This window comes from Salvelinus alpinus, chromosome 6 (assembly GCF_045679555.1).
Source record: "Salvelinus alpinus chromosome 6, SLU_Salpinus.1, whole genome shotgun sequence".
NCBI lineage: Eukaryota > Metazoa > Chordata > Actinopteri > Salmoniformes > Salmonidae > Salvelinus > Salvelinus alpinus.
This window is the reverse complement of record NC_092091.1, coordinates 46,214,057-46,229,938: the sequence shown is the minus strand read 5'-3', so window position 1 is coordinate 46,229,938 and position 15,882 is coordinate 46,214,057. Positions and strand designations below refer to the sequence as shown.

At 41.6% G+C, this 15,882-nt stretch overlaps 1 pseudogene; it reads right to left on the bottom strand.

Moving 5' to 3' along the window:
- Positions 1–424: 424 nt before the first annotated feature.
- On the bottom strand, positions 425–14,339 carry LOC139579697 (ceramide kinase-like; annotated as a pseudogene).
- Between the last annotated feature and the right edge of the window lie 1,543 nt (positions 14,340–15,882).

Genomic DNA, 15,882 nt, shown 5'->3' with positions numbered 1-15,882 from the left:
GTGGCAACAGGCCATATATATTGCTGCTGTGATGGCACGCTGTGGTATTTCACCAAAATAGATATGGGAGTTTATCAAAATTTGATTTGTTTTCGAATTCTTTGTGGGTCTGTGTAATATGAGGGAAATATGTGTCTCTAATATGGTCATACATTTTTCAGGAGGTTAGGAAGTGCAGCTCAGTTTCCACCTCATTTTGTGGGCATTGTGCACATAGCTTGTCTTCTCTTGAGAGCCAGGTCTGCCTACGGCGGTCTTTCTCAATAGCAAGGCTATGCTCACTTAGTCTGTACATAGCCAATGCTAATCTCTCTCTCTCAGATGTCTCTATATTTGCAGCTGGGAAAAATCGTTTGGCTAAAGTCTTGAAACCCCTTATATGCAAAAAAATGAAGGCAGAATGCATAGGTAAGAGAGGAGAATGTTAAAACTGATAAGTGAAGTTTATTTGACACAGTATTACATGATTCTAACAGTGATACTTGTTTTGTCTTTTTTCAGTTCCTGACGTTTTCCTTGCGAAGAAGTGACCTCTGCAATTTGACAAATATTTTCTGAAATTCATTTTCATTCTTTCCCTTGTTTTCTATATACATTTTTAAATTCTTCAAGCATTATAAAATAATAAAATCATTTTAGCATCAATGGTTTGTGTGTGCACATTGTTTTTAAGGGTCAGGTCAAGACCAATTTTGTGTTGTGTGTTTTGCTAGAGAGAAACAGTACGGATATTAGCCCAGATTCCTAACCACTAGGGTTTGCAAAGTCTTTAAAAAAAACATTCACCAGCCTTAGATTCTCCACAACTTTTGTCACATTAGACTTGAAAGATATGCTAACAGAATTGAGCGTGCCAGAGAAAATGGCCTCTAATGGTCTCTAATGTACCCACAGTTTTGTACTCAAAGCATTCGTTCTCTCTTTAGATTGTCACAGATGGTTGTGGCCATAGAGCTTGCCAGTTTGTAGTCCTAAAAACTGGAAATGAAACCTTGTGGTACAGATAGGGGTCTACCTGTGCCTGAGCACCTTAGTTTAAATATCAACAGTACTGCCCCAGCAGCATACCATTTGATTAACACTTGATTTACATCATCATCAATTCTCGGTCTGGTTGGACTACATGCAGCAGAGAGGCAGAAAGACATAGAGAGGAGCGGTTGCATCTCCGACCCATGTCCACCCCTTCTTCAGTCGGGAGTTGCACATGTGTGTCAGGGCAGCAGCAACACAGGTAGTCTACACTCTAGCAAACCATCATATACTAACATATCTCATAGTAAGAGAACCACATCAGACTCATCCTTTCATCTCCTAGTGAGAGAACCACACCAGACTCATCCTTTCATCTCCTAGTGAGAGAACCACATCAGACTCATCCTTTCATCTCCTAGTGAGAGAACCACACCAGACTCATCCTTTCATCTCCTAGTGAGAGCACCACACCAGATTCATCAAGCATTTCTCAGCCTTGACGTACAGGTCATGCTCCAACAGTCACCCAAGTACCTTGCGCACCAGAGACACATGCGCGGCGCGTGTAGTGGAATAGACCAGAATGTCATGATATAAACCACCACACCTGCCCGTGCAGGTCCCTGAGAATCTCGTCTACAAAAGATTGCTGGAGCATTCTTCAACCCGTACGGCATGACGAGGTACTCATAATGGCCGGATGTGGTACTAAACGCTGTCTTCCACTCATCTCCCTCCCGGATACGTTATACGCGCTCCTGAGATCCAGTTTTGTGAAAAAGCATGTCCCGTGAAATGACTCAATCACCATGGCAATGAGAGGTAGCGGGTAACTGTACCCCACCGTGATGGAATTTAGACCTCTATAGTCAATGCACGGACGCAAACCTCCCTCCTTCTTTGGCGATAGCCAAATTGGCATATTCTGAGAGAATGCGCACGGTGGAGATTTGATCTGGACTTCCCACCGTCGTTGCACCGATGGAAACACCTACACACCTGCCTGAGCACTCCTCTGACTACCCCTTTCTGACCACCCCTTTTTTTTTTTTATCCCGCACAAACCTAGACAGGCAACAGGGTAAATATCTACACACAGAAATGAAGGCAAATGAAACCAGGTGTGAAATAACCAAAGACTAAACTAACAGAAAAGGAAAAAAGGATCGGTGATGGCTAGTAGGCCGGCGACGCCGACCACCGCCCGAACAGGGAGAGGAACTACCTACGGTGGAAGTCGTGACAGCTGCGCCACTCGGGAGCCCCTTGTTGTTGGCATTTCCTGCTTAAGTTTGCCCACTTTGCCAATGAAATAATAATTAAAATGATTGGCAACATCAAATGGTTTTGTGATGAATAAGCCATCTGATTCGATGAAAGATGGAGTTGAATTTGTCTTTCTGCCCATAATTTCATTTAAAGTACTCTAAAGTTTTTTCCCTACATTATTTATATTATTGAACTTAGCTTCATAATACGGTTTCTGATTCTTTTTGTTGAGTTTAGTCTCATAATTTCTACATTTGCAGGAAGTCAGCCAATCAGATGTGCAGCCAGACTTATTAGCCACTCCTTTTGCCCCATCTCTTTCAACCATACAGTTTTTAAATTCCTCATCAATCCATGGAGCCTTAACAGTTCTAACAGTCAGTTTCTTAACAGGTGCATGTTTATCAATAATTGGAAGAAGCAATGTCATAAATTCATCAAGTGCAGCATCTGTATGCCCCTTACTGTTCACATCAAACCAACAAATATTTTTAACATTATCCACATAAGAATCACAGCAAAAGATTTTGTATGATCTCTTATACACTATTTTAGGCCCAGAAATTGGAATGTTGTCTTTCCTGGATATAGCCACTATATTGTGATCACTGCATCTAAATGTGTATGGATACCGCTATAGAACAAATATAGAACAAAGAGTGCTGTGTACAGTTGAAGTCGGAAGTTTACATACACCTTAACTGAATTTAAATGTATTTGGCTTTCACAATTCCTGACATTTAATCCGAGTAACAATTCCCTGTTTTAGGTCAGTTAGGATCAACACTATTTTAAGAATGTGAAATGTCAGAATAATAGTAGAGAGAATGATTTATTTCAGCTTTTATTTCTCTTTACATATACTCAATTAGTATTTGGTAGCAATGCCTTTCAATTGTTTAACTTGGGTCAAACGTTTTGGGTAGCCTTCCACCAGCTTCCCACAATAAGTTGGGTGAATTTTGGCCCATTCCTCCTGACAGAGCTCGTGTAACTGTGCGAGCAAGGAGGTTTGTAGTCCTCCTTGCTCGCACACGCTTTTTCAGTTCTGACCACAAATCTTCGAAGGGATTGAGGTCAGGGCTTTGTGATGGCCACTCCAATACCTTGACTTTGTTGTCCTTAAGCCATTTTGCCACAACTTTGGAAGTATGCTTGGGGTCGTTGTCCATCTGGGAGACCCATTTGCGACCAAGCTTTAACTTCCTGACTGATGTCTTGAGATGTTGCTTCTGTATATCCACATAATATTCCTTCCTCGTGATGCCATCTATTTTGTGAGGTCCACCAGTCCCTCCTGCAGCAAAGCACCCCCACAACATGATGCTGCCACCCCCGTGCCTCACGGTTGGGATGGTGTTCTTCGGCTTGCAAGCTTCCCCCTTTTTTCTCCAAACATAACGATGGTAGTTATGGCCAAACAGTTCTATTTTTGTTTCATCAGACCAGAGAACATTTCTCCAAAAAGTACGATCTTTGTCCCCATGTGCAGTTGCAAACTGTAATCTAGCTTTTTTATGAAGGTCTTGGAGCAGTGGCTTCTTCCTTGCTGGTCGGCCTTTAGGTTATGTTGATATAGGACTCGTTTTACTGTGGATATAGATACTTTTGTACCTGTTTCCTCCAGCATCTTCACAGGGTCCTTTAATGTTGTTCTGGAATTGATTTGCACTTTTCGCACACAAGTACATTCATCTCTAGGAGACAGAACGCGTCTTCTTTCTGAGTGGTATGACGGCTGCGTGGGCCCATGGTGTTTAGACTTGCATACTATTGTTTGTACAGATGAACGTGGGTACCTTCAGGCATTTTGAAATTGCTCCCAAGGATGAACCAGACTTGTGGAGATCTACAATTGTTTTTCTGAGGTCTTCGCTGATTTCTTTTCATTTTACCATGATGTCAAGCAAAGAGGCACTGAGTTTGAAGGTAGGCCTTGAAATACATCCACAGGTACACCTCCAACTAACTCAAATTATGTCAATTAGCCTATCAGAAGCTTCTAAAGCCATGACATAATTTTCTGGATTTTTCCAAGCTGTTAAAGCCAGTCAACTTAATGTCTGTAAACTTCTGATCCACTGTAATTGTGATACAGTGAATTATAAGTGAAATAAACAATTGTTGGTAAAATTACTTGTGTCATGCACAAAATAGATGCCGTAACTGTCTTGCCAAAAGTATAGTTTGTTAACAAGAAATTTGTGGAGTGGTTGAAAAATGAGTTTTAATGACTCCAACCTAAGTGTATGTAAACTTCCGACTTCAACTGTATATGGTGTTGAGGGACAATGGGGGTGTTTGTGCTGGAGAATGCAACTTCATTACACTTGTATTGAGAAAGCTTACTAGACAGAGTTGATCTGCGTCATGCAGTGTTGGGCTTCATTAGGCCTCCTCTGCCATGCTGTGGCTGCGTTTACACTGTACTTCCCACAGTTCTGCATTTGCACCACACATACCAAAGTCCGTAGGGGTGATGGATAGGGCCCCACAGCTCCTAGTGGAGTAATGGCCTCTTATACACACACACACACACACACACACATCCCACTCCGTAGGGGTGACGGCTAGGGCCCCACAGCTCCTAGTGGAGTAATGCACAATTGTGTTCTACATCACCCACTTAGTATGATATGTTATATCCTTTTTTGGGTTTGTCAACAAAATGGGTCACAGGCCAGCGTTTGGTGTCATTGAAGGTCCTTTCAGATAACAAAAGAGAACACACTGGCTTGGGTGACAAGTCTGTATTGATAATAGAGTTTCCATTATTGGAAATTGATGGAAAAAATGTATCACTAGCCACTTTAACCTGTCTAGGACACACGTTCCCGCTAATGGAACACCCCCCCCAACATCCATATCTTACTGGGATGTGAATAGGCGATGAGGTGAAAATCAACCAGCCCCAGAATTTCCACTTCCTGTTTGGAAGTTTGCCTGCCCTATGAGTTCTGTTATACTCACAGACATAATTCAAACCGTTTTAGAAACTTCAGAGTGTTTTCTATCCAATAGTAATAATAATATGCATATATTAGCATCTGGGACAGAGTAGGAGGCAGTTCACTCTGGGCACGCTATTCATCCAAAATTGAAAATGCTGCCCCCTATCCCTAAAAGGTTTTAAACAATGCCACTTAATATAATGTTTACATACCCTACATTACTCATCTCATATGTATATGTATATACTGTACTCTATATCATCTACTGCATCTTATGTAATACATGTATCACTAGCCACTTTAAACTATGCCACTTTGTTTACATACATTAGTCATTTCATATGTATATACTGTATTCGATACCATCTACTGCATCTTGCCTATGCTGCTCTGTACCATCACTCATTCATATATCTTTATGCACATATTCTTTATCCCTTTACACTTGTGTGTATAAGGTAGTAGTTGTGGAATTGTTAGGTTAGATTACTCGTTGGTTATTACTGCATTGTCGGAACTAGAAGCACAAGCATTTCGCTACACTCGCATTAACATCTGCTAACCATGTGTATGTGACAAATAAAATTTGATTTGATTTGATTGAGTTGATTTTGAGCTTTGGAGACATGCTGCTACTGTAGCTTTCATCGACTTGGTAAAGCCCTGAATCGAGGTCATTCCTCCCACTAAGTTAATAGACTTGCTTTTTCAAATATATTTTACACTAATAAATTGCTTTCATTTGTGGCCCAAAATACTTTTATGTTTGTGGTGATTTAAACTGATACATCCTTTCCAATAGTAAAGTCTTACTGATTCCCCCATTTTTGTGTAAGCTTCAGCTAGTAGCCTAGCGGTAAAAGAGGTGAGCCAGCAACTGGAGGGTTACCAGTTCGAATCCCGGGTCAGACGCAAAGAAGTGAGCTAGTAACCGGAGGGTTGCTGGTGTGAAATCCTAGATGCCATATCCTGCCTTTGTGCTCTTGAGCAAGGCACTTAATCCCCCACAACAGCAGCGCCCAGTGTGGCAGCCTCCTGCACCTCTCCTAAACCTGTGTATGTACACTGAGTATACCAACAATTAAGAACACCTTTCTAATATTGAGTTGCAACCCCCTTTTGCCCTCAGAACAGCCTCAATTTGCTGGGGGAGGACTCTACAAGGTGTTGAAAGTGTTCCACAGGGATGCTGGCCAATGTTGACTCCAATGCTTCCCACAGTTGTGTCAAGTTGGCTGGATGTCCTTTGAGTGGTGAACCATCCTTGATACACACAGGTAACTGTTGAATGTGAAAAACACAGCAGGATTGCAGTTCTTGACACAAATCGGTGCACCTGCTTGGCACCTACTACCATACCCCGTTCAAAGGCACTTCAATCTTTGGTCTTGCCCATTCACCCTCTGAATGGCACACATACACAATCCATGTCTCAGTTGTCTCAAGGCCTAACAATCCTTCTTTAACCTGTCTCCTCCCCTTCATTTAGACTGATTGAAATGACATCAATAACGGATCATAGCTTTCACCTGGTCAGTCTGTCATGGAAATAGCAGGTGTTCTTAATGTTTTGTATACTCAGTGTTTGTATTTCGGAGGGCTTGGGTTAAAAGCGGAGGTCAAATTTCAGTTGGACCTTGTGTGTAATTGCTCAATAAAGTGGAGCAGTCTTGGATTGCTCTGGGGAATCCCCTGAATACAGCTGCCCGATGTGCTGGCATATGAAGCACCTGGAAAGCAGGAATGGAGTTGGCTAGCCAAGTGAGCAATCTCCTTTGCACCATCTAGACAAACATGTAATACTAAACTACACAACAGGTGGTACGTGTACAGTATTACATACCCAGCTCTACACCTGGTCTTGTCTAGCGGGGTTCCCAGTATGTCAGTTGCTGGTAGAAAAGACACAGCCCCTTCATAGTGGTGATGTGTCAGGAACGTCTTAAAACCTGCACAAAGCGACATCATGCCATATCACTAGCAACAGACTACCGTAACAGTCCCAATGGTTGTATTTCCTAAAACAGCTAAAGCTACTCCTCTGACCCACCTGAAAAGTCATATCTGGCTGGTCCCATCCAGCGTTTCCTCTCGCTGTCTGCCAGCACGTCACCGTAGAAACCGTATCCAAGCAGGGAGATGGAATACCTCAAGAATGTGTTGTGATGGACCGAGCACGCGTCCATTGGCTGGAAGTCTCCTGTGAAGACACGAGTCTAGTATGAGTGATCCTCCACAGATACTGTGTGTGTGGGGTACAGTGTCTTAAAGAGGTGTGATGACACACTATGTGCTTTTACTATAAAAAACACACCTGCACACCCATCCACCCACACTGACCTCCAGCAGTTTCCTCTTATCTCAAAAGCTTTGAATAAGTAGGTCACGGCTGTCACTTGTTGGTCAGCTGAGTGTGCCATACCGATAACATAGAAGTGACAAACACGAGACATTTCTATTCACAATGAATCTCCAGGAGTGACCTGGAACAGTGATAAAGAATGCTTATGCTACTAGTCTGTGCTGTATAAAAATGTCAGTTACACTATTTTTAAAGGCAATTTAATTGCCTGCACCCACCCACTATGACATGTAAAGCTGAGGTCACAGGGTCATTGATGCCGGCAGTGGCATAGCAGATGCAGTCCGTTGAACCTGGATACCACACAAAACAAGACAATGATACATTATGTTCCTGCCTACACAGACAAAAGCTAGCAGTGTGTGTGTTTGTAATAATAATAATTTGGTGGGTGCTTATAATTGTCCCCTCTCATACATGTACAAGTGTGTACTAATATGCATGTATTGGAAATGTTTATTGCATATCCCAACACCCTTGGAGAGTGGGATCACGGCCAGGGTGTGTGTGTAAGATGGAAAAATGGAATGCGGAAATCAACATAGATAGTGTAGTGTACATGAAATGGACCTCATGGTTGACATTAGTTTGTAAACTTACGCAGTCAGGTCATAAACTGAGCTATTGATGTGATCATTGCTATGTAAACATAGTGGTGTGTGTTTTTTAAAACTTTATTAGGATCCCATTAGCTGTTGCACATGCAGGAGCTACACTTCCACATAAAACAAATTATACGACAGAGTACAGAATAGCTATAGACAAGAACATTGTTACATTAAATCCAAAATATTAAATATAAATAAGAGGATCACGTGACCCCTGAACGAGATGGCCGCATGAACTAGGAGCTCCGCACAAGTAGTTTCCAATTCCTAATCTTACCCCCACTTCAAGTTTAAACTCATTTAGCTTTAGTCAAAAAGTAATGGCGGCTACAAAAGGCGACACTACAGGTGACATGTTTCCCCCGGACTCGAGCATTAGCGACGGAAAAAGCCTCCAAGAAGCAGCTAGCTTCAGAAAAAGCTAGCGCAAGAGGACCCTTAAATCTATTGACATGGAACTGCCATGGTCTAGGTCATGCAATAAAACGGAAAAAGATACGATGTGCTCTAAAAAAGGAAAAAGCAGACATCGCGCTATTGCAAGAGACACACCTCTGTGATGCTGAACATGCCAAACTCCGCAGAGCTTGGGTGGGACAGGTGTATTTCTCATTCTTTCAAATCCAACAGTAGAGGTACGCCTTTGTCCACCTCCGCTTTGACCTCTGCAAAAACATTGAGGTCACAGAGCTGGAAATTCAACACCTCCATGCTATCAAACGAAGCATTCCATACATTGGTAACTACATGGATAGACAACTACACACAAGACAACAAAGAATCTCCTGTTTCTCCGGCGACAATGTGGGACGCTGCTAAAGCCACACTAAGAGGTCATCTAATTGCATATGCTTCCTCTAAGAAAAAAGCAATGGAAGCACACAGGCTAGATCTGGAGGGGGAGCTGGAACCCTGTGAAAAAGTACATAAACAATCCCCAGACAGCACCTCCTGGAGTCAACTTAAAGCAGCCAAAGCCAACCTGAATTTGGACTATACTCGGGAGATAAAAAAAAAAAGGTTTTCTTTACTAAACAGAAATACCATGAGTAAAACAATAGGCCTTGTAGATTACATGCTTATCAATTAAAAAAAGAGCAGTCAGAGCGTACAATTATGGCTATCCAAACAGCAGAGGACGAGGTCACATATGACCCAAAAAATATCAATTTAACTTTTCATGATTTTTACTGCAAACTATATACCTCTGAGAGAAAACACACGGAGGCAGAACTCCACTCCTTCCTAGAGGGAATCTCGCTACCTAAACTATCAGAGACCGACCAAGAAGATCTCAACTCCCCCTTCACTCCTGAGGAGGTCCAGGAGGCAATCACCTCCATGCCACCTAACAAGTCCCCAGGCCCAGATGGATTCCCCAGAGAGTTCTACAAAGCTTTTTAGCCCCAGCGTAGCCCTATTTTCATGCCAATGCCGGAGGATTTTTGCAAAAACGGAGTTCTCCCAGAATCAATGCACACAGCTCGCATTACAGTGTTGCTCAAAAAAGACAAGGACACCCTATCCTGCTCCTCCTTCCGGCCCATAAGCTTGTTGGATTTCGACTACAAAATAATTACCAAATTGCTCGCCAAAAGACTAAACACTCTTCTTCCCAAAATAATAAAAGTGGACCAAACTGGATTTATTAGAGACAGATACTCTTCTGATAACATTCGCCGTCTTTTTGATATTATTGATCAAGTAAACGCACAGAAGACCCCTGTCCTGCTGGCTTCACTGGATGCCGAGAAGGCGTTCGACAGGATGGAGTGGCGCTTTCTGTTCTCAGTCTTAGAAAAGTTCAATATGGGCCCAAACTTTATTAAATGGATCAAATCACTATACTCTCATCCAAATGCCATGGTGACTACTAACGGACTGAACTCTGACAGATTCCATTTGGCATGGGGCACAAGACAAGGGTGCTCGCTGTCCCCCCTGCTCTACTTGTTGGGGGCGGAGCCTCTGGCAGAGTTGATAAGGAGCAATCCAAGTATTATAGGTGTTCCTGCAGGCGGCCTGCAGCACAAGATTTCGCTTTACGCGGATGATGTCTTGCTCTACATATCCAACCCTGAGAAATCCCTTCCTCCCATTTTAGACACAATTGCTCAGTATGGCACGTTTCCAGGTTGTAAGATTAATTAACAAATCCACTGTCTGCCCTCTCAATATTACACTCACCAGTTCTATGAAGACACTATGTCCACTCCAATGGAAGACACAGGGGTTTCAATACCGTGGGATATTCATAACACCAGATCTGAATAGGCTTTTCAAGGAGAATTATCTTCCACTCCTGGATCGAATCAGGAACGATCTCCAAACCTGGATCTCCCTCCCAATTAGCTTAGTAGGAAGAATTAATGTCATCTGTATGAACATCCTCCCTAGACTGAACTATTTATTTCAGATGCTACCATGCTATCTCCCAGCTTCCTTTTTCAAAACAATTAACCAAAGCATCACCAAATTTATATGGGGCAATAAAAAACCTAGGATCAAGCTCTCCACTCAATCGAAAGCTGAATCTAAGGGCGGTCTTGCCCTTCCCTCCCTTTAATTGTACTACTGGTCTGCCCAAATCCGCAACATGCTAACATGGATCACAACAGACAAGCGTCAACGTGGATCCAGATAGAAGCCCAATCCTGTGGTTCATTGCCACTAAGCTCAACTATATTGATTAATAACTTTAGTGAAGTGGGCAACATAGCCAAAACCTTTGTGATTTACAGCACCCTACTAGCGTGGAAGGACTGTAAGAAATACCTGGGCATTTCCTCCCAAAAATGTTCTCACTCGCCTATAGTAGGCAACCCAGACTTGCCAAAAGCCCTGAGGGATGCCAACTTTAATCTTTGGCATACTCTAGGAATCAGGACCTTTTCAGACCTATTTCATCAGAAGACCACTACACTGAAATCCTTTCAAGAGCTCTGCAGTGAATTCAATGTGCCAAGATCTCTTTTTTTAATATCTTCAAACTAGACATGTCATTTCCTCATTTACTTCCAAGAGGGGGTTTAGAACTCAGTTGAATGAAGTTGAAACCCTTCTTGTCACAGCACAATCCATTAAAGGCAAAATATCTTATATCTATAGACTCCTTTCTGAGAAAGGAGGCTCCTCCTTTGAAAATAATTTGGGAAAAGGACCTTGGTCTGACTATCAGTGATGAGTTATGGGCGGAGGTTTGCGACAGGGTATACTGCTCCTCTACTAATGTAAAAATGAAAGAATCTAATTACACATTTTTGTACAAATTTTATTACACTCCCTTGAGACTCCATAGAATGAAAACAGACATTTCTCCTAACTGTAAAAGATGTACCTCTGAAAGTGGAACCTATATGCATGTATTTTGGAGCTGTAGAGAGATTGTCAGATTTTGGCAATCTATACATGCTGCACAGAAAATACTAGATGTACAGTTTGATATGACCCCGTGTATCTATCTTCTTAATGCCCAGCAGGACTTTGTTCTTGATCCTGACAGAGAAAATTTGCTTATGACCATTACATACTTTGCTAAGAAATGTATTCTTCTATTATGGGCCTCTAGTACCTCTCCTACATTTAAAATGTGGATTGACCAGATTGTTGACTTTCTCCCTCTTGAAAAGCTCACTTTTGACCTCCACAAGAGACAGCCCAAGTTTGATAGACTCTGGTCTCCACTACTCAACTATATTTCAAATTGGACAGAGTGAATGGGGTGATCAGGGAGATGAGCAGATGCGTGTTGTGTAAGGTGCTGTAAAATCTAAAAACTAATTATTGGCGTCATCTCAGCTAAGGCTGGAAATAGCTAATAAAGAACCTTGATAGTGCTGCTGCAAGTTCTATATTTTAAATTTTGTAATAATTATTCTTTGTGTGTGTGTATATATATAACAATTTTTTATTATTATTTCTTCTTTTTTTTAAGTCTGTCTGGTAGGTGGATTGAAAAACAAACTTTAAATTGAAAAATATATATATATAAATAAGATTCTATATTGTCAAGACACCAAGAGAGGAGAATGCTTGCAGATGGCATGTATAGAATGTGTACATGCATGTGCTTGTGAATGTCTGCGTGTGGTCTTGACAAACCTGCGGATATAATGCCGATGCGGAGACTACAGGGTACCAGCTTCTCCTCCGGGCTGTTCTGGTCCACTCAGTTATCCCTCTGTGTTCGAGAGACCAGGCCGTGAACTATCTCGCTGAACATGCCGTCCCCGCCCACACACTACTCTGCATAGAGGTCAAAGGTCATGTAACACAGAGGTCAGAACAACAAAACTCATCTTTTTGTTTGTCGTTTGAGATTAATATACTTGACCAGGGGTGTTTTTAGTTCAACTGTGATTGGTTGAATATGATTTAGTGACGGTTGAGCTGAAAACCAGACTACAAAGAGGTCTTTAAAACAGACCTTTGATTACTATAGCGACAATGACATTGAGAACATCTCCATCCTCGACTCACCCATCATATTTCTTTAACTCCGCCTCTGTCTTCAGGTGGTCCCTGGCATGATTGGCATGCTCTGTAACTATGACAACAAATGACCAGGAAAGAGTTAGACGTCTCAGCATGCTTCACGTTTGTCTTTCAAGTGCTTCCTGTAGTTGGGATACACTTGAAATGTCAACTTGAACAGGTTTACAATTAATTAATTTATATCGCATGATGTTTTCCTAATTTGTTGCATAAATCGATATTTTGGACTTAAGGCGTAATCATTCACTCGCTTGGAGCAATATATCGACTAAGCATTTTCCATAAAGAAGTCTGAGATTGCAGAAGTCCTAAAGTAGACATTTTCTCTTCTCTAATTGTTAGACATTGAAACAAATTGAAGCTAAAGGAAAAGTTTGATTTTATGTGCAAACATTTTCACACCCACCTTAGATTTTTATATATATATATATATATATATTTTTTTTTACAATTGTTCAAATACTGTATCAATATTTTGATATCAACCCAAGCAGCTGTATAGTTAAATGCAATTCGTCAAAATATATGACTTTGACAAATGTCCACAGTCTTTCGCTAGTCTGAGAAGTAAACGGGATGTAAAGGAATCAAGTATTCATCGACCATCATCCTTTCCAATGAGGAACTAGGATGATAGATGGCGGCCGTAAATTATGTCATATTCCTGTGCGGCCTGAGAGAGCTTGTGCCCATTTGCCTAGAGTGAACAATTTGACTTGGCCCATAAAGACTCATATTTTATTAAAGCATGTTTAATGTCTTTGGCAGGAACTCACCAATCACGTCCGTGGAGATGGAGGCACAGGCGAAGAGAGGCGCGACTTTCTGCTCATAAATGCACTTGCTGCTTGCCCCCATAAGGGTTGATGTACACCAGCAAATGCTTGGGTCTGCTAGCTGCAAAAAGTCAAGTGAAAGCAATAGTACTGAACAATTAGTGCTCTTTGAGGTCGGTTCGGTTAGATTATTGAAAAAATAATCACGGTTTTCACTAATGTATTTAATGCTTTAAAAATGAAATAACTGCCAAAACATTGAACATATTCCATCGTCTCTGTCAGGTCCACATTGGTAGACATCAATAGAAAAATAGGAAATGACTATGAAATCAAATATCAGTTGTGTATATTAATTCCTTATTTTTCATTTCTTAAAGTAATCTCATCTCTACTCAGGTAGTAGCAGTCAGCGAGCCAAAACTAACGTTCTCTGTGCTCCCCATACTGTACTGTCTAGTCATTCTATTTAGGTAGCCTATGTTGCAGAGCTGTCTGACGAAATCATTTAACTAGTTCTTCAAAGTAGATAAGGCATACTTTCAAAATGTCTGTCACTCAGCATTTTTTTCTTCTTCATCCAGGATGAAATAGCAGTCAGACGTCTTTTTGTCCTGTATTGTCGTGTCCCGTATATATATATATATATATTTACACCTATCTTTTATATATATATTTTTCCCAAAAACTCAACTTCAAAACGCTTTCCTGCAACCCGCCTCACTAATTACAAAAAAAGTATTATTTACCTCAAATCTGAAAATCCACAATAAATCCAGATTACTGGCTAACGTTAGTATTTCAGCTAACCACGGTTTGTGGTCATCAGCTATTCCTTTAGCTCTATCGCCACTTTTGTACAACGCGACTCAGACCAGAACATACCGAACCTATTTTTCTCCATATCCCCGGGTTTCAACCGCAAGCTCTGGACATTTACACCTGGATCTTGCAGCTAGCTAGCTGCAAACCGTGTGTCTATTGGCTTACGTCGATCCCGGAGCTAACATCAATTATTCCGGAGCTAGCCAGCTGAAGAGTTCCATCAGCCACTCCAGGGCTACAATCACCTATCGGGACACGTTTTACTGCCAATGCGGAGCCCCACAGGGCCTTCACGACTGACTACCGACGTTATCTGCCCGAGGGAGTTAACCAACTGGCACCTCCGTCGCGACGTTACCTGAACGCTCATCTGGGGCCCGCTAATCATTAGCTGTCTTATCGGCTGCTATCTGAATAAGTCTACCGGACAATTTTTTTGGGGTCACTATATAACTATATCGATTTTGCCAATTGGATTGATCCCCTCTACCACACAGAACCCCACTAATCTACCGACGGAAACGCACGAGGCGGCAAAAAACAGACCTCCATCCTATGCTAGTGTAGCGTGGTTCATTCTGCGTTGTGTACTTTTAATTGGGACGCTGCCACAACTGACGGTCTGCTAGTTGAAATCTTTTTATTTGCCCTGCACACGAAGAGACAACACACATTATGTTAACCCTTGGCGCAGTCACAGCTCTCAGGCACCTTGCTAGCCGAAGGTCAGGCAAAAGAGCGCCAAAAGGAAATAACAGGTGCTGCGTGTACACATTCGATGCACAACAGCACACCATACAATACAAGTAAAATTATACAGAACATAATTCGGACAAAATTAAAGACATACCTGCACACGAAGAGACAACACACATTATGTTAACCCTTGGCGCAGTCACAGCTCTCAGGCACCTGCGCGACCACATGGACACTCACTCAAACACGTCCCAAGTACTCACAAGTTACAATAGATACCCTAGTTAGCGAGCTTTGTGAAACTTGTTAACATAAATCTTTATATTATCCACATTGTAACAAACTTATGGTTGCAAAACAGTACATTGTGTAACATTATGACGGTTTTATATTAAACAATTTCGGAGCCAAAGACAACATACCTTGCTAGCCTAAGGTCAGGCAAAAGTGAACAATAAAGTGGTATGGAAATACAGATAACCCGCGATGGGCCAAACCAAAATATACAAAACTTTTACAATCACATGTATGTACAATATTGATATGAAAAAGTGTTTGTACACCAAATAAAAACATTAGCTATGCAGCTGTAATTAAAAAAAAAAAAAAACTGAATTATTATTATTATTATCAAATTATTAACATCCCCTCTTGACCTGGCCTATTTGAATTGGTCCTTGTGTGCAACTTGGTGCATAATCTAGGGGAACAACATCACACTGCTACACTAGCTTGCTACGGATAGCCAGCTACCCGGCCAGCAGTCTGAATCGCCGTGACCCCAACCAACCTCTACTCACTGGACCCTTATGATCACTCGATTAAGCATGCCTCTCCTTAATGTCAATATGCCTTGTCCTTTGTTCTGTTTAGTGTTTATTGGCTTATATAAAATAAATGCAAATTAATTACTTAAATCATACAAT